General features: G+C 33.7%; 1 pseudogene; it reads left to right on the forward strand.

The window, feature by feature from the left end:
* The first annotated feature begins 1,854 nt into the window (after window positions 1-1,854).
* Window positions 1,855-5,665, forward strand: LOC142640159 (lysophospholipid acyltransferase LPEAT2-like; annotated as a pseudogene).
* Window positions 5,666-20,935: the final 15,270 nt, after the last annotated feature.

Here is a 20,935-nt window from a genome sequence, read left to right on the forward strand (position 1 = left end):
GGTATGATTTTCATTATTTCAATGTGGGCTCCTACTCAACATTTTTTAGCGTGGGTTCGTGTACTTTTTTCTTATTTTTTGTAAGTCATTACATGTTCAAGTAATGACTTATTCATCAAATTGTAACACATATTGAAGTCATACAAAAGCAAATCATGCAATGATGTAAATTTTTAGTCAATTTAAGATTTTATAAAATTATTTTAATCTACCTCACAAATTGGTAGCGACTGATTATTATTATTATTATCGACATTGTTTTGAAGAATCTAGTTTGTTTTCAAAAAACATGAATTTAAGTGTTGCAATATATTAGAGCTTGTTTGGTCACCGATTTTAAACACCGGTGTTAAAAAAAAAAGAAAAAAAAAGGGTGTTTGGTAGGGTATCTGTGTTCAGTGTTGTTGGAATAATGTTGTTGAAAATATGGTTTTTAAACAATGCATTTTGAAATTACTCGGGACCTATTTTTAAACAACAAAAACCGCTTTCCAGTGACAGCACCGTAAATACCTTCAAACCCATGGGTCCCACCTGATGTGACAAACCTTCTCTCTCTCTTCTCTTCTTCTCATCAGACCTACCTTTGCCATTATCTTCAACACGCCGAATCCGCAGAGTATTAACTCTCACCGATCAACAACTCTTACCCATCAATAGCAGAGCATTATTAACTCTCACCCATCAGCAACTCTCACCGACCCATCTTACATAACTCACCTAGCGCCATAACTCACACCGACTGCACCATAACTCTCCTTACCGACCCATCTCACAAAACTCAACGAAACTCTCTCCCTCACAACAGATCAGAACTCAGAAGTTATCTAAAACCCATCAGTGCCATAACTAACTGACCCATCAGTGGCTTCTTGTAATGCTTTCTCCCTCACAACGCATCAGTAAAAGAAGTCAAACCCATTTAAATTCTTGCTCAGAAATAGGATTCTTCGCCCAACTGCCCCTCATAAAGATCCCCAATCATCACTGACCCAATCTAAGACCCTCATCTTGCACGGATTTCACTCCACCCATAACTACTCCGCGAAGGCGTGGATTTGGTTTTCTACTCTCAGGGAAGAGAAGGGAAAAAGAAGAAACACTGATGAGAAAAGAAGGGCAAGGAGATAAATGGATTTCTTCTCTCTCCTCAAATAAAAAAAAAATATTATTTTGTACATGGTGTTAGTTTTAAAAAAAAAATAAAAAAATCAAACACACATATCAAATACATATTTTATGTTTTTCAAACACTGAAACATGTTATTTAAACCATGGTATCAAACACATTTTTTGTTTTATAAACACTAAAAACATGTGTTTCAACAATAGTTTTTAAATTACAATTTTCACATCATTTTAAACAATGATGTTTGGAATCTACTACCAAACAAGCTCTTAATAAATATGTTAGATCTCCAAAATAACTTCAAAATAATATCAATATTAAAATGACAAAAGCATATTCAAAAAATAGTGGAAAAGAAGAAGAAGAAGAGAGAGAATTTAGAAATCCCCATGTACATCATGTGGCAACAATATATAAAAACTGAAAATTTTCTCAATAACCAAACAAATATATAAAGAAAATCCCACCACCATTGACATTGTGACACAGTCCACACACAGCGAAAAAAAATTTTAAAAAAAAAAGAAAAAGAAAAAGAAAGCCTTCAAACAACAAATCAATCAGAGACACACAACAACACACAATACATATATCTGTTTGGTATGGGATCTTTGAGTAATATTTTTCAATTTTTAAAACATATTACACCTATTTACACAATTACACATATCTTTTCGCCTACACTTATTTTCACACAACTCTTCAATTAGGGCGGACCCTGATCTCTCCTCCCTTCCCAGCCCTCTGATCCCCCTCATCTAATCCTCACCATCCACGACTCCCTCTCTCACAACAGGCCAAAATTGGGAATTAAGCCCATTTTCCCAACTATATAGTTAGTAGGCATGGTTTTAAAAGTATATATTTTACTAACATCTTGAGTAGGCCAAAATCGAGTCTCAAAAACTCAGTTTCCATGGTTTGATCATGTCTGATGTAGCGTTTTGTTCACGTGGCGTCTATCTGGAAATCAAGTTTCTAAGACTCAATTTATAAACCAAAAAAATTTTAAGTCTCAAGTCTCTTAGGTACAAGCCATTCCCAAAAATACCCAAAAAAAAATTTAAGAAATCCCAGGAACACAACAATCTCAGCACAATGAAACACATTCACTATTTATTCAACAATGAAACAATTTTTCTGGGTTCTTCTATTTTGACTAAAAACTGAACTTGAAAACCCAAATCAGATCAAATCAGAGAGAGAAAGAATCCGAGAAGAGAGAGCTCACCTCACCTCGCCAAGTTGATGCCTAGGTCGCGTAGCCTGGGTTGCGCGGCCTGGGTCTGGCTCGGTGGTGCAGTGGTGGCATGGTTTGGCTGGATCGGGTGGCTGTGGGTTCTTTGGTTTCTGGTCTGATGAGAAGGTGGGGTGGGGTGGGGTGAATGGTTTGTAGTGTAAGGAGGCTAAATATGTAGAGGCTTATAATTTCCAGGTGATCACCACGTGGAAAAAATGCCACATCAGACGTGATCAGACCATAAAAATCGAGTCTTTTAAACTCGAGATGTTAGTAAAAAATATAGTTTGAAAACAGTATATATTGTTTGAAAAATAGTGTTAATTTCCAATTTTGGCCATAACAACAACAGAGAGAGAGAGTTGTATAAATCACAATCATTAAAACTCTGATCACAACAATGGCAACGACAATAGTATCATTAGTAGTAGCACATAAAACCCATCTGAATTTCTGGGGCCTAAGGGTTTGGAGGTATGTGGGTCATCCACATTTGACCCGTTCTTGAACAAGACGGGTCGGATCGAAGGGTTGTACGAGTGGTTGAAGTTGGTGGTTTGTTTGCCTATTGTGGCGGTTAGGCTCGTCCTCTTTGGGGTTTACTTGTTGATTGGTTTTGTGCCCACCAAAGTAACTCCTCATGGTTGGAAAGATAAGCAAAGTCCCATGCCCGTTTGGAGGTCTAGGATCATGTGGATCACCAAAATTTCAGCCAGATGTATTCTCTTCTCTTTTGGGTATGTCATTTTCGGTCTTATAGCTGTTTTTGTTGTTTGGTTGATGAGAAACTGAAGGGAAATACAAGAAAGTTATTGTCTTTTTTAATTGGGTTTTGGTGTGTGGAGATTATCTGTTCTCTTTCTCGTTTGGGTATGTCACTATGTTTCTCAATTTTCTTTCTTTCTTTCTTTGCCTTCTTGGGTTTTCGTTAAGAAACTTAAGGAAAATACTGGAAAGTTATGTTATTGTCTTTTTATTTTTATTTTTATTTTTGTGTGTGTGTTACTTATTTTCTCATGTGAAGTTGATTTTTGTATTTTTTGGTTTTTAAGAAGTGAATTTTTTTTCGTTGGGTGTATATGTGTGAAGGTATCATTGGATAAGAAGGAAAGGAAAACCTGCACCCAGGGAGTTTGCTCCAATAGTTGTATCTAATCATGTATCATACATTGAACCTATCTTCTATTTCTATGAGTTATTCCCTACCATTGTGGCAGCTGAGTCCCATGATTCCATACCTTTTGTTGGGACCATTATCAAAGCAATGCAGGTTATTTCATTTCTGCAAATCACTGAAACTATTTTTTTTTAATGCTTGAATTGTTTTCAATTTAGTTCCAACGAGTTGGATTTTATGTTCTCAGGTGATATATGTCAATAGATTCTCACCGCCATCAAGGAAGCATGCCGTTAATGAAATAAAGGTAGAAAACTTCTATAATTTTAACCGTCTTATCTTTATTTTGATCTAGAAGACATTAATGATTGTCCATATCTTTCAATGTTTTATATGTTGATTTTTATGTCCTGAGATTGTTCAGTTCCTCTCTAGGATCACGTGCCTTCCCTAGTGAAATGGTTGTGAAATTTGTCACCCATTTTCATTCTAATTTTGCATAAATATGAATATGTTATTCAAAAATCATTTTAAACTTAGCAACGGAAGCAGTTGCATACCAAATCTGATTTCATAATCATTTTATGTTTACTTTAGAAACTCAAAATCTAAATCCTAAATTGCCTTCGCAAAAAAAAAAAAAAAAATCCTAATTGGCACAAGCCCACGAGGGCCACAACACAAAACCCTAATGGATGGCCTGACCGATTTGGCCCATCAAACCCCATGGCCCAGTATTAAATACCCAACTCCCCATAACTGGTCTCTTTTTTTTTTTTTTGGGTTAAAAGACGATTTCATAAAAATCAAAACATTACATCTAGCTCAGTACATAGTCTGTTAAAGAAAACACCATTACAATCATCCTCCAAAGCCTTAACTAAGTCCACAGGCGGACTTGAAAACAAAATGTACACTAGGTAGCAGTGTTTCAACTGAACTTGCTGAAATCTAGTCATCAAGTGCCTACAATCGTCCAAAATAGGAGATATAATATGATTTACATAGGCAAAATTTTGAAAGGCATCCACAATCACCTTGGTCGCGCTGCCCTGGTCGTGCTGCCCTGGTCGCGCGGCCTGGGTCTCTTAGGGAGCATGCCTCCACGTGAGCCATTGCAACTCTAAAACAAGTGCAATAAATCACAAAGGCTTAAAGTAGCTGTCAAACATGAAGTAAAGCATACTCAACACTAAACACATTTCATGCATTATTGAATATTTGAAGATAACAGAGTATAATTTTATACTCATTACTTACATCTTCAGTTGTTTATATTATTCAAAATTTCCTTTCACAAATTAGATCAATATGAAGATCTCCGACGTATATTGTTTTAATGAATCACTTTCTATTAACATACATACGATTGTCATTGTGTATAATTGTATTCTCTGCACTTCTTTTATAAACACCCCAAAAAATACGTCAATTATTTCAGAGTTGATGATGCCGAAGAAATCACCAGTAAGCTGCGGGTACTCCTCCGATTGAAGCAACACCTGCAAAGAGAAAATAGGTGATCGACAGAGAGCACCGGTGTGGTGCCGGCCAAAAACCCTCCGACGATCAAGTTAGAGTCTTTTAAACAACCCTAGAGTGCCAGAGTTGAGATAATTGTGCGTACCTTTGGGTCGTGAGGGTTTTTGGGGTATATATAGTGGTATGGGGCCGAAATAAACGCCTTGGTGAAGAAGTACTTTCCTTTTAGAAGAGTAATTCGTGGATCTTTGCCTATTGTACAGAGCCCTTTCCTTATAGGAATCTTCTTGACTAAAGTCGAACGTGTAGCGCAAGAACTTTCCTTAAATTCACGTATGTAGAAGTCAAAAGAAGCTAAGAATGAAGGTTGGGTTACTCCTTCAGCTTTTACTCCTGCCAAGGTCGTCAGCCCACGCGTACCTCCTACACTGCCGTCAGCCTATGTATGTCTCCACAAAGAACGTCAGCCAAGGACCTTCACAACCAGGGTCGTCAGCTTTGGCCCGTCAGCTTAACGTCGCTACATAAGGGGCATGGCCTCAAACGTCATAAAAGAGGCATCCTAATGAGACTGGCTGACGGGTTGTATATTCCCGTCAGCCTTCTTAAAAACGTCACTATCAAGAGTTAACCCTACATTTCTAATTTAATGTTCATTTGCAATAATATATTTAATATTTCATCGAAAATCAACAACTTTCCCAACATTATTGGGTCAAGAATGAGCACAAAGATAAAGATACCTATATACAAGATAGATTAACATGATCATAAATATTAAGCAAAAAAATGCAAACCTATTTCAATTCAATTGCTTTCATAAGAATCATTAAGTCCCCGTAGGAATGAGAGGTTTGTATAACATCAAGCCCAATAGCAAGAGCATGACTAGTCTGAAAAACCATATGTGTATCGTTAGTAATAATCTACAATTAATGGCATGATGGAAAAAAGAAAAACATATAGGGGAACTCATCCTATAAATCTGCACAAACTCCACAATTGATAGTGCTCTTAGAAAAGAACTTACACACTAATTTTAATGCTTCATTTTGACATCCTAATTTAAGCCATCCATTGTGCTTTATATACTTCATGTCTCTAGCTACATTTGGTAGCTCAGAGCTAATGAAAAATATGCAATAAATATCAAAGAGATGTCTAACTCCTGTATTATCACTTCAATTGTGAAAGCACAAAGCATAAAAAATGAATGAGCTAAAGATATCCTTCTCCTAATAAGTTGGGAGCAATCAAACTGAGAAAATGAATTTGTGAAGTTAAGGTAAAGGAATCAATATGAACAAGAATCAACCAAAAAAAAAATTTAAATGCTAAATCACATAAAATCACAACATTTAACATGTTTTGAAACACCATGAGCGGTGAGCCCACTCATACAAACACACATATATTTAAAGTATTGAAAAATTAACACATAAAAGTCAAAAGACAGGGCACACTTGCACAAAAGTTCAAAGATGCAAAATTTCCAGTAAGACAGCACAATAGGTTAACTACCAAACTGAAAAACTGCTAAGAATATATGAAAGTTCAAGAACATGACAGAAATAAATCAATTACAAGCAGAGACTCACCCTCTTAGCAAAATGAATAGCAGTTTCTTTTTGATTAGTGGGTGAAACAACAGGAAGGTATTATACAAGTTTAGTCCAAATAAAATGTCTAAGATTAATTCAAATCAATACAAAAGTTTGCAAAACCAGACAATGTAGTAACCCAGAGTTCAAACCGAGTAGAGACAATATACCTCCATAAATTTGTGAAACTACGTGAACATCATAAACATGAGCTTTGCCAAAGAGATATTCATCCTATGCAAAATGGCATATCACATTACACAAGGCTTGTAAGGTACCATTAGAGACAACACCAAAATGAAATTCCACACAAGAAAAGTGTCATACCATGATTGGTCAAAGTGCACATGAGGATAACGAACAATTACAGGTTGGATTGGGTAACCAAGGTCGAATACACAAACTATAGTTGTCCGTTACCCAATCCAACTGTAATGGCAATTCTAAAAGCGCTAGCATATGCCTTTTTAATTATATTCATTGAAAACCTATACCAGCGCTTTTGAGAACGCTAGAATAGGTACTGCCCTTGCCAGTGCTTTCAAAAGCACTGGTATAAGCATTTTAAATTATATTCATTCAAGACCTATACCAGCGTTTTTGAGAAAGCTGGAATAGGTATTGCCTATGCCAGCGCTTTCAAAAGCGCTAGTATAAGTTATATTCATATTTCCGTAAAGGCTGTCCTGACACAAGTAAAAACGCCAAAACTGGGTCTAAAAAGCACTGGTATAGGTCCGGCGACCCTATATCAACTGTCACTACACAGCGGTTGCAAGCGCCGGGAAAAAAAGTGCCAAGATAGGCATATTTTGCCTATTTCGGTGCTTTTTGGGGCTATCCCAGCGCTTTTGAAAATGCTGGGATAGCCCCTTTTTTTGTAGTGGTTATCCTCATGTGCGCTTTGACCAATCATGGTATGCCACTTTTCTTGTGTGGAATTTCATTTTGGTGCTATCTCTAATAGTACCTTACAAGCCTTGTGTAATGTGGTATGCCATTTTGCATAGGATGAATATCTCTTTGGCAAAGCTCATGTTTATGATGTTCACAGTTTCACAAATTTATGGAGGTATGTTATCCCTGCTCGGTTTGAACTCTGGGTTACTACATTGTCTGGTTTTGCAAACTTTTGTATTGATTTGAATTAATCTTAGACATTTTATTTGGACTGAACTGGTATAATACCTTCCTGTTGTTTCACCCACTAATCAAAAAGAAACTACTGTTCATTTTGCTAAGAGGGTGAGTCTTTGCTTGTAATTGATTTATTTCTGTCATGTTCTTGAACTTTCATATATTCTTAGCAGTCTGGTAGTTAACCTATTGTGATGTCTTACTGGAAATTTTGCATCTTTGAACTTTTGTGCAAGTGTGCCCTGTTGTTTGACTTTTATGTGTTAATTTTTCAATACTTTAAATATATGTGTGTCTGTTTGAGTGGGCTCACCACTCATGGTGTTTCAAAGCATGTTAAATGTGATTTTATGTGATTTAGCATTTTTTTTTTTTGTTAATTCTTGTTCATATTGGTTCCTTTACCTTAACTTCACAAATTCATTTTCTCAGTTTGATTGCTCCCAACTTATTAGGAGAAGGATATCTTTAGCTCATTCATTTTTTATGCTTTGTGCTTTCACAATTGAAGTGATAATACAGGAATTAGACATCTCTTTGATATTTATTGCATACTTTTTGTTAGCTTTGAGCTACCAAATGTAGCTAGAGACATGAAGTATATAAAGCACAATGGATGGCTTAAATTAGGATGTCAAAATGAAGCATTAAAATGAGTGTGTGTAACTTCTTTTCTAATAGCACTATCAATTGTGGAGTTTGTGCAGATTTATAGGATGAGTTCCCCTGTATGTTTTTCTTTTTTCCATCATGCCATGAATTGTAGATTATGACTAACGATACACACATGGCTGTACAAACTAGTCATGCTCTTGCTACTGGGCTTAATGTTATACAAACCTCTCATACAAGGAGTCATACACTAATCCTAAACAAAATCTGGAATTTTACACAGTGGGAAAAAAAGGCTTGAAAAAGCTGAATAAGTAACTTTAAATCTAATATCAAGATACACAGATGCAACATGGACAAGAGCCATTGTACCCCCATACCTTAAAGCTTCTTTTAATGAATTATTCATCAAATTTAATCAAACTCATGTCTAAAATCAAACGTATTTAACTTCTTACTCTAATACCCGTTTAGCAAATCAAAATGCCCAAAAATTGCAAATACATAACAAAAAAAAAATTACATAATCTAAGCGATCAAACTGCTTATCAATGATTAATAATAATAAATAAATCGGCCCTTAAAATCTTTGAAACACATTGTATAAACATGCCCAGTCAATCAAATAATGTATTGTCCATAATCTAAGCAAGACTAATCAAATTAAATCATAACCATAAAAAGAGAGAAAAAAGAAGAAGAAGAAGAAGAAGAAGAAGAAGAAGGGTTTACCTTGAGTTCTCTATGGAAATCGAATCTGTAAGAGACAAAGGGTGGGTTTGGATTGCGCTAAACGCGTTTGCATTCAGCGCTTTCCTTCTTCTTCTTCTTCTTTTTTTTTTTCCCGTTTCTGCTGCAGGGGACAAAACGCCTGTGCGCATACTGTTCACGCACTTTTTCAACAACTTTTTATTAAAAATGGGTCTCGCACTACTATTCACACATTTAAAAATTATTTTGCTACAGTATTTTCAGTTTTCAGTTTTCAGCTGTATCCAAACGGACCCAAAAACTCAAAACTTTAGCGAGAGAGATTGGAGGTAGTTTACGTTAGGGTGGGTCGGGTCGGCTTATATAAGAGAGAGAAACACACATGACATGAGATCTCCACCCCGGACGCGGAGAAGGAAAATATTTTTTTAAAAATAAAGGTTATTGTGTTGATTTACCAATTCACCCTTATACATTCTAAGGGGCGGCCGTTTAGAAAGGTTTTTTCTTTGAAAATAACTATAAAAGCCAAACTATTTTGTTAGTTAGCACAGTTTTGAAACTATTTAGGTATCTAACAAAATAGCTTGGCTTTTATAGTTATTTAAAAAAAAAAAAAAACCGTTTAGAAATGTAGTTTTTAAAAGGTTGGATAATTTGGGTCCTTGAGAGTAATCCAGCCCAACTTTGAAAGCCCCATGTGTTCTAGGCTCTAAGAATTTCGGAATTTTTATTTTTTAAGGTCATTTTTTTGGAGTATTCCACAGCCCTGCACAAAACAAAGCCCAAATTATTTTTCGGCCCATTATCTCTACTCATATCATTTTTTCTATACTACTGTGGGGGTATAGGCCTGAAGGGATCTTATTTTTTTAATATTTCTCTCTCTTCACCTCTCTCAATCTTCATCTCTCCCAACCGATTCTCTCTCTTCCTTTGTCAAATTCATCCTAAATCTAAGGCTGCGTTTGTTTCGGTGTAAAATATTTTCCAAGTGTAAAATAATTTCAGGTGAAAATATTTTCGAGAAAGGAAAATATTTTCTAGTGTTTGGTTGCATTTTAAAAATTATATTAGAAAATAATTTCAAGTGTTTGAAAACATTTTGAAAATGCAAATTTTTTACTAGTTCCAAACAAAAATCAAAACAAAACCATTCTCAAAACAAAACCATTCGGTCAAACTGAGAGAGGAAGGAGGAAGAGAGAGTGATCGCAAATCGAGGGAAAGGGAGAGGTAGATTGAGAAAGGGAGAGGTAGATCGAGAAAGAGAGAGATCGATGGCGTGCGCTCGATGGCGCGATCTCGCCGACGGGAGCTCTATGGCGCGAGCTCGACGGCACGAGCTCTATGGCACGAGCTCTATGGCACGATCTCGCCGGCGCATCTGGGCTTGGGGTGGTGGTCTGAGCTCGACAGCGCGAGCTCGATCTCACTCTCGCTACTCTCTCTTCCTGCTCTTTCTCTCTTCAGGGTTCTGAGGCCGGAAATGATTTGAAGGTAAAATAGAAGTGGAAAATATTTTTCTAGGTCAAAGGGCTTATTTTCTGATCAGAGTTATGATTTTCCGTTTGACTTTATTTTCCAGTCCTTACCAAACACGCTGCTAGGTGTAAAATATTTTCCGAATTTCATTTACACCTAAAACAAATGCAGCCTAAAGCCCAAACTCATCAAATTACCAATATACAAATTCATAAAGAATCATCAAAAACCCATATTGCAAAGAAGGAGAAGACGGAGGCAGAAAAAGAATAAGAATAAGAAAGGATGAAGTGAAGAAGAAGAAGGGAATTAAGGACCAATTTGCTGGTGTGGCCGGTGGTTCTTGCACCATTTTTGACAGAGAGCTGTGTGGGGGAGAGATTTTGGGTCGAAAAGATTAGAGAAGGGAATGGGTTTTTGTCTTTTTCTTTGTTTTTTTTTTTTTCCTGGGATATTTTCACGTTATTGATAGAAGAAGCAGAAGGGAAGAAGAAGAAAAATCTACAAAGAAGAAGCAAGAACAATGGCGCAGAGAGAGAGCAGATCTGATGAGAAAGGAGAGAATCATTAAATGAAAATAATAATTGATAGGGTACGATAGAGCACCAACCCCGACGTCGTCCATAGAGGTCATCCAGGACTTAGCCAGTGAAGTAAGAACCCCGGAAACCTTACCTATAACTACCTCGTCCATGAAGGAAGAAGCTTGGACGAGGTTCGCATGATCAGGGAACGAGTCGCCTCGTCCTAAGAGAGTCGCGAAGCTCGTCCTGAACAAAATCCGTCCATAGGAGGAACGACCCTTATTTCTAAGCTAAGTACGCTCGACAAGAAGATCCTCGGACGAGGTTGTCACACTTAGGAAAATTTCTGAGTGTAATATTACAACTCCTTATTACATGTATAACTTCTAGTAACCGTTGTGTGAGAAGTATATAACTCCTAAGCGGTTATGGAAGTTATCTTTAAACCCTCACACCTCCTTAAATCCAGGGGAGGTTACAAGTGTGATAACTATTTATTAGGACACTATATAAACGCCCATTCAGACCAAACAAAGGTATGTAATATATTTCCCAAAAAGTTGGAACTACGAGAATATAGAGAGAAAACTATCTTTGCCATCAGAGGATTCTTGGTCGGCAACCCCGGTCACCTTTAATCGCTTTTCTTTCTTTTCCAGGCCATCGAAAGAGCAAGTAGTCCGTTCAAGTCCGGAGCATTCAGCCTACTGATTATTTTCACATTATCAATAATAATAATAAAAGAAAGAAAATGATTATGTAAATAAAATAAAGTGTATTATTTATCTATCTATACTACTATTTAAGCGACTGCACTTGTTTGGACGTGATTTTTTTTGTTCCAAAATACCCCTACACCTCTAGGTTTAAGTAAAGACAGAACCAAATGATACTTTGGTAAAAATAAATGTCTAACTTGTATTAAAATATTGTCTACAAAATAGGAATACTCTTCCACTATCCCACTTTTTCAAAGTAACTATACATTTATTGTTTTTAAAAAAAATTGAAAAATAATTTAAACACCCCACGTTTATCTAAAAATTTATCTAAAAACAAATCTATATATATATATATATATATATATATATATATATATATATATATATATATATATATATATATATATATATATAAACTAGAGGACAATCTGGATTGTATTTGTTCTAAAATACCCTTACATTCTTTTGTTTAAGTAGAGACAAAACTAAAGGACAATTTGGTAAAAATAAAACCTTAACTTCCACTAAAACATTGCCTAAAAAATAGGGTCACTTTCCTATTAATTTTCAAATTTATTTATCCAATTATAAATTATATTCTCAAAATAAAAATTATATATATAATAAAAAACATAGATTTTTTTTTTTTTTTTGCTACTACCACTAAAAAAAAAAAAAAAAAAGCCTCATCTCATACTATTATTTAAGGGACTTCTCCTGTTTGGACTGGATTTTTTTTGTCCAAAATATCCTTATTTCCCTAAGTTTAAGTAGAGACAGAACTAAAGGATAGTCTGATAAAAATATATGTCTGACTTGCACTAAAACATTGCCTACAAAATAGAAATGCATTTCCACTAACCCACTTCTTCAAAATAACTATACGTTTATTATTATTTTTTTTTAAAATTAAGTTAAACAGCCCATTGCTGTTTTTTTCCTTAAAAAAACACCCAATGTTTATAAAAAACAAAACTAAATTAAAAAAAAAAAACTAAATCGGTATAAACACTTTTTTTTTAGAAGTAGATATATCTTTAACTTCCACTAAAATGTTGCCTACAAAACAGGACCACTCTCCTGATGGTTCTCAAAATAAAAATTATTTATATATAATAAAAAACATAAAAAAAATTGCTACTACTACTAAAAAAAAAAAAAAGCCTCATCGCACGTGCAAAGCACGTGTGATGAGGCTAGTCTATACTACTATTTAAGCGGTTGCCCCTATTTGGACCGGATTTTTTTTTGGTTCCAAAATACCCCTATGTCCATAAGTTTAAGTAGAGATAGAACTAAAAGACAATAAAGTAAAAATACATTTTTAATTTCTACTAAAACATTGCCTACAAAATAGAATTACTCTCCCACTAACCTACTTATTTAGAAACAAATTTCACGTTTAAACTTTTCTCTTTATTTATTATTATTTTTTTGTTCCAAAATACCCTTACACCTCTAGGTTTAAGTAGAGACAAAACTAAAAAGTAATCTGGTAAAAATACATGTCTAACTTGTACTAAAACATTGCTTACAAAATAGGAACACTCTTCTACTAACCCATTTCTTCAAAGTAACTATAAGTTTATTTATTTATTTTTAAATAGAAAAATAAGTTAACTCCCTAATACACGCTCTCATCTACACACTCCACACCCTCCATTCAGTTTTTCAATTTTTCTTTTCCAGCTCTTTTTCTGTTCCTTCCCTTGCATGCTCATTTCTCTCTCAATTGCAAAACTGCACACTTCAAACTTCTCCCTCCAAAAGTTTGCTGATGGTTGTAGTGTGGAACCTGTTATGAGATTCAAGTTTGCGAAGTCCAAACCTTAGAATCATGGATTACCCCATCTAAAAGGTATGATGTTTTTACTGGGATTTTTTTTTTTTTTTTGTGTGTGGTAAACTACTGGTATTTTATGAATGCTGATTTAGTGTGTCATTTGTTTGTTTGTTTTTATTTTTTTATTGAGTTTATAATATAGGGTTTTGCTTTGATGGAATTTTTTCTTGGATTTTTACATTGACCTTCGTTCAGCAATCAACATGTAAATCTTGAATTTTTTTTTCTTTCAAGTTTTACTTATTTTCTTACAAATCTTAGATTTACAGAGAGAACGAGAGCTTTTTAGCTCTAAGCCTGAGATTCAAATTATTAACATTTATAAAAATAAAAAAAAAATTAGAAGAGCCTCTGAACACGCGTGTGAGCGCGTGTTTAGAGGCTAGTACTACTATTTAAGAGGCAGCCCCTGTTTGGACCGGTTTTTTTTTGTTCCAAAATACCCCTATTTCTCTAGGTTTAAGTAGAGATAAAACTAAAGGATAATTTGGTAAAATATATGTCTAACTTACACTAAAATATTGCCTACAAAATAGGAACGTTCTCCCACTAACCCACTTTTATTGTTTTATTTTTTAAATACTTTATTATTATTTAAAAGGAAAAAAAAAACACCCCACGTACTGATAGTTATTAAAAAAAAAAAAAAAAAAACTAAGACATGTACTGATAAAAAAAAAAAAACCTACACACGTAAATGTCCACTAACCCACTTTTATTGTTTTTTTTTAAATACTTTATTACTATTATTTAAAAAGAAAAAAACACTACACGTACTAATAGTTAAAAAAAAAATAAATAAAAAACTTGTGGGGAGTAAAAGAGCCCAAATGGGCATATGGGCCTTTGGACTGTAGCATGAAGGGCCGACGTGCTCCAGAATTGAACTCTACGAATTGGCCAATACGCCGAGGGTCCAAGGTTGCAGCCAAGGACGAGCTTCTCCTCGGACAAGCCCTAGAGAATTTAAAGCTTCATTATGAAGGTCAAAGTTCAACTCTAGAAAGACTAATGGTTAAAGGGGGAAACCCCGAACCTTCTCGATACCCTAGTGTTAAGGAAAATATCTAGAGCAAAGGCTGCCACCTCCGCATTAAAGACTCTGCACCTACCTCCCTGGCCGCATTAATGGGGAAGTGACTCCTGAACAGTAGGGCAGAAACTTCTAGTCAGGGTCCCAAAAGGCATCTTAAAAAGGGGTATTTAAGGGGGGAGGAATGCAAAAGGAGGGGGGATCTTGATCTTTTTCTCTCTCGCTGACTCTCTCTCTCTAAAGAAAAAAGAAAAGAAATTAAGAATTGTAACCTGTAAGAAAGAAAGAAAAATAATAAAGAAGTAGTCATCGGCTCACGTCCGAGGAGATCCATTTGCAATTCTCGTTCGTTATTTACCTGTATTCGTTTATAAAGGCCTGTTATCAAGTTCCCAGCACTTCTAACCTAGGTTTCAAGCCCACACTCTACAAATTTTATTGTTTAAGGCTCATTGGGCCTGAGCCCATAATCTTCTTTGGGTCCAGGTGCAATTGTGCACTTACAAAACTAACACACGTAAATGTGAGTGGTTAAATACATCTACAGTTATTGCCAAAAAAAAAAAAAAAAAAAACCCAGCCATACACCCACATTTTAGTCACATACACAACTCCAAACTGCTACCTAACAAATTTAAATCTCCCCAACAGTTATAATGTTATTAAATTATTTTCCATCTCTTTCATAAAAAAGAAAATACTCCCCATCTCCATCCTCAAGTCCCTACTTTTTATACTAAGAGGAACAATAGTAATAGGTGACTACATGCTAGAGGAAGCCACTTAAAAATGTATTTACTCATTATTTTCTTTCCATTCATGTCAGATAATTTAAGCTTTTATGTTTTTCGAATCTCTGTCACCAAATCTATATATATAAAAAAAATAGGTGAAGCAGAGAGAAACTCCAATTAGAATTCTAAATTAGAATTCTAATCTATTGTTGTGCTACGTGTCAATGTAAATATGAAATTGAAGTCTAATTTGTAATTCCGATGTGCTTCTTTTGTTTTCTTTTTTTTTTCCACACCCGTGTATTTTCAGGTTTACCTCCCTTTTTCACACCCACGTATTTTCAGGTTCACCTCCCTTTTCCACATGAAATTTCAAAAGAACCTCTCGGTATCAATGATGCATGTATTTGGGTATTTTTGTAACTTATATAAGAAGAAGTTCTCCAGATATTCTGATTGTACTTGTCTTTACAATTTTCATGGTCCTGGTTTATGCTCTGCAAAACAAACTCCAACCATTCCTAAGGTTTGATTACTGCTTTCTTTCATCTGCATATACTGTCATTCCTTTTTGTGTAAGTTTTTTATTGTTTAATTATATAATTTTGTGGTTTTCCTATGATTGATGTTGTATGTTTATTGTCTTTCATCTGCCTATACTTTCTTTCCCTTTTGTCAATAATTTTTATTGTTTAATTATAAATTTTTTTTGTTTCCTATCATTGATATTGCATGTTTCTTTTCTTTTTCATAACACGTTATCAGCACGAATCTCTACCCAGTTTCGAAAGGAAGTTGTAATCCCATTATTCTTCAAATATCAAAGATTATTTGTGTAGTTTTTTCAACTCACTGTAAGTTTTATTTTAAGGAATCAGTACTTATCCTATTTGTTTGTCTTTGCGTTTTATGCTCATAATTTTAGTGATTTTTAATTGATAAATTTTTTTTATGAGATTCACGTTATTCTATTGTTATATATTGTTATGAGATGCACGTTATGAGATTCACATTTAATTGATTAAAATATTTTGTTGAAAATGGTTTGTGATAAAGCAACTTAATCATAGTTATATGTACCGTGTATGAATCAACCTTGAATATATATATATATATGTCTATGTAGCATTCTTTCATTAGAATTTTGTATGATAAAAATATTTGTTAAAAAATTACATAATACTAAGTTTTATTAAACATGAATAAACTAAGTCTTTTAAACATGACTAAACTCATGATTAATAAATAAATAAATAAAAAACAAAACCAATAGTATCACTTAAATAATAAAATGCAATATATTTATTTCCATTGTTTTATTAAATAATATTCATTCCCGTGTAGTAGCATGGGTTACATACTAGTTCTATTTAATACCATTTTTCTATAGCTTACTTTGGAATTTGTTATTTATATCATATTAATTAAACACAAAAGCTATGAGACTTACATAGCAGATGTGTAGTCAACAGAAGAAATGTAAGTATCTTTCATCCATTCACTATTTACTTTCCTATATTTCGTTTCCTTGCTTTGTTATCATGATCCTTTATATACCATTATTTTGTCTTAAAAATATATATATAATAAAACTCTCCCGCTTGTTTATATTCCTGTTACACTTGCAGGTTTTACTGTAACAAAAATAAATAAAAACGATTAAAATTTTGTACTTTGTTTTTTTATGGATGTATAGTAAGTGGTTAAATGTTAGGATTAAAGATAAGTACTAATAAGCCTTTGAGCATGCGCTCACGCGCGTGCTCAGAGGCTAGTAGATAATCTAATGCGGGTGTTTTGTAAAAGTAATTGTGTATAATAGAAAAAATAGGTTCTTTTTATAAAATAGACAGAAAATTTTACACCTACTGTGCGATTGCTCTTACATTATTTATTATACATAAACCAATCATATATCACTTCATAAATTATATTATAAAAAAAACCTGTGAAGGCTTGTTGACAAAAAACTAAATAATTAATATTAAATATTATTTTGCAACTTTCTAGGGTTGGATACTCTCATGAAATTTTTTAATAAACTATTTTAGAAAAAAATTTGATATTACTTTTATGAAAAATATAAAAAGTTGTCAAAAAAATCAATTATTTTTTTATGGGAAAAGTTAATGAATGCCTTAAAAACATTTTTTAGTGAATTATTTTAGGAAATGTTTTATGGAAAAAGAAAAAAAAACAATTAATTTTGTGATCATTTTTGTTATTTTCCATAAAAGCGATATCAAAACTTTCCTTAAATAGCTTATAAACTTTTCTTAAGGCACCTGTTAACATAGCATTTTTTTTCATTTTTTTATGAAAACATTTTAAAAACATTTTCTAATATAATTATTGCATTTCCCGTAGGTAGATCATCATTTTTTTTTTTTGAAAAAAAATCTTAATTATTAGCAAAAGCAGTATATTAATAAAGATAAAAACCTTTTTTTTTTCCCAAAAAAAAAAAAACGATTGGGTTGAACAAGATTTCTAACCATATTGTTATCCTCGAACTCGAAGTATCCGTTATTTTTTAACCCAATCACTTTAGTGAGGTGATGCATTGTGCATGTAACAGGTTTCAGGTTTGACATTATACAGTTCCTCAGGAACGTCATGATGTGCTAATAAAAGTTGGTACAAAATGTTATAAAAAGTTTTTTTTTTTTTTTTTTTAAAGAAAACATTATAAAAAGTCGAGTGGCGTTTCACGAGCCATCCAGCTTTTATGCTACTCCTTGGGAGTTGGGGCGTTGGCGGTGGCCCACTTTCTCATTATATCTTATAACAATAAACACGGGATAAATTTACCAACAGGCAAGCAACATCAAATCTTAACAGGCAAGCCAAATAAAAATCCCAAAATCCATTGATCAAACAAAGAAAAAATAGAAGAAGTGAAATCACCACAGAGGTGGCAGTGGCAAGCGACGAGCGGCTTGGGTTTGGAGAGGGCTTTGACAAGGGTGAGATTGGAGAGGGCTTCGAGTGAGTTTGGGTTTTCCGTTTGATACGTTGGGGTTGATTTCAGGTTTGATTTCTATTGATTTTTGGTTTGATTTTGGCTTTTCCGTTGGGTGGGTTTGGATTATCTGTTGATTTTGGCTTTGATTTTCTATTGAATTTGTGGTTGGATTTTTATGTGTTGTAAAATGGTGGTGGTAAGTTGCGTTGGTTGAGTGGTGGTGGGTTGTGTCAGTTGAGTGGTGGTGGGCAGATGGTTGATCGGCTATGCAGATGAAGAGAGAGCATGTGAGATGAAGAAGAAAAAGAAGAGAGAAGAAGAAGGGATAGAGGCTGATTGTGTGAGAGAGAATATAATAAAATAATGATTTGCTAAGCTACAGTAACCATGCATATATGCACCGTTACTGTAGCAAGGGTGGATATAGGCAAAGGTATGCAAGCACTAATGTGGATAAGTTTTGAGCAATATTGTGTAAATTTCACCACTTAATCTATTATGCACTTTTGATGTGGTTGCTCTTATTTGTGAATATGAATAGTTATTTGTTACGAACTTTCAATATGTAAGAAACAATCTTATTATATGGATAATTATTTCATAGTAATATCTTTTATTTATAGTAACAAATATTATTATTTCTTATATAATTTTTATTCAATGTACCAAACGTGCTATTAGTATTTTAGATATATAATATATTTGTAGGTTTTTTATTATTATTTTATTTGGAGAAAATATACGTTAACTCAACTAGTAAAGTTTCTAATAGTTGAATAAGGCATTTGGGGTTCAATCCCCGCTTACACTGCAAAAACTTATTGGTATCATGGTCTGATGATAAAGAGCATTATTAGGAGCAGACGTCATAGGTTAAAATTCTCTTAAAAAAAAAGGTATATAATATATTTACCATATGTGAATTCTAGATCTATATATTATGAGTGCGATGATGTATGCATTCAAAATATTAGATACTTTTTTTTTATTTTAAATGTAACCATCACTATCATAGTGATGACAAGTTCATTTAAACTGAGATATTGTTTTTAATTTTTTTTTTAATCTTTCATTCAAGTTTCAACTATAAAAGTCATGCTGAGCAAGCTTTTTATTTTTTAGAGAGTTTCAAATTATGATGTGCACTCCTAATAATAACTCTTTATCATCAGACCAAGACACCAATCAATTTTTTGTGTAGGCGAGGATTGAACTTCAGATTTCTTATTCAAACCATTAGGGACTTTTTAGCCTAGAGAAGAAGACCACACAGTTAATATATAGTGGTCTTGTGTGTGTTTAAATTAATTGAGTCAGGTTATAATCATAATCCTAAGCTCACCATCTTAAAGATAAAAATTAAAAATACATCATCACCAACACCTACATTATGGGACCAACCTGGATTCTTTATTGTTGCTGCTATTTGTAGGAATGATTATTGAAATGCTAATTTTGCCCATGCTTCTTTGTTGCTCCCATTGGACCTCCTTCTCGGTGAAGTTCATGTTGCTCTCTTGGCCCTCAACTAGCAATTCATCACCATTTCTCTTTTGATGTGTTTGAAAGGGGACTCGCTTATCGTGATTGAAGCTTTTTAGCATCCTTCAGTCAATTCATCTGATTTTCGTCCCTTTTTTTTTTTGTCATCTATTTTAGCTTCCTTCAATCTCCTATCTTGTCGGGACTTTTGTTTTGAAAACGAGAACATTAACTGCTTAGCTCACCTCATTGTAAGTGGGACGGGCGCATAAATATCTATTTCTTCCTTCCTGATTTGATATCTTTTGCATGCTCAAGAGATGGTTTAAGGCCCTCTTCCGCCTTTATCTTTACTTATCCAACAAAAAAAACATAATACTTTTACTTTTGTGAACCATAGCAAAAGAGTAATGCTATATACACCAAAAAAAAAAAAAAAGACAATTTTTTGACACTTGTTGAGTTGGAAGCTTTCACTGATTCTCATTTGAGCCACATTGAAATTACTTTTTAACTTATCACTAATAATTTGTCACACTAGCAAATGTTAGATCTTTTATGTCTCTAGACTTTCTCCTAGCACAAAGTGTGTTTGAATTGCTAGAACTTTATTGGTGTGGAGGATTTGCAAACACCAAAGTTTGAGAAGGAGGCAATGACAATTTGTATTTTGTATGTATGTGTGTGTGTGTATATATATATATATATATAGATATTCTAGTTAGTTTCCATCCCAATTAATTTGGAATACATGATACTATATAATTGAGTTGGAGGACTATTTGACATAGTTGACATGGTCTACTTGATGTGTCAAATAATTTATTTATTTATTTATTTATTTGAGGGAGATGTGTCAAATAATTTATAAAACAACTAAGTAGACATTAGTGTTTTATTTTATTCTAAGAGGGAAATTCTCACTGTTAGTAGCCACTAACCATAAAAAAAAAAACACTAATAAATTCATGTCTTATTGTGTCTTTTACAGGGCCGGCCCAAGCGTTTTGGAGGCCTAAGGTGAAATCTTCAAATGGGACATTTATGTTATCACTTAAATAATATTTAACTAGCATTTTATACATTAATTTTTTTTAAATCCATTCTTTTTACTTTTT

This window comes from Castanea sativa, chromosome 6 (assembly GCF_040712315.1).
Source record: "Castanea sativa cultivar Marrone di Chiusa Pesio chromosome 6, ASM4071231v1".
Classification (NCBI taxonomy): Eukaryota; Viridiplantae; Streptophyta; class Magnoliopsida; order Fagales; family Fagaceae; genus Castanea; species Castanea sativa.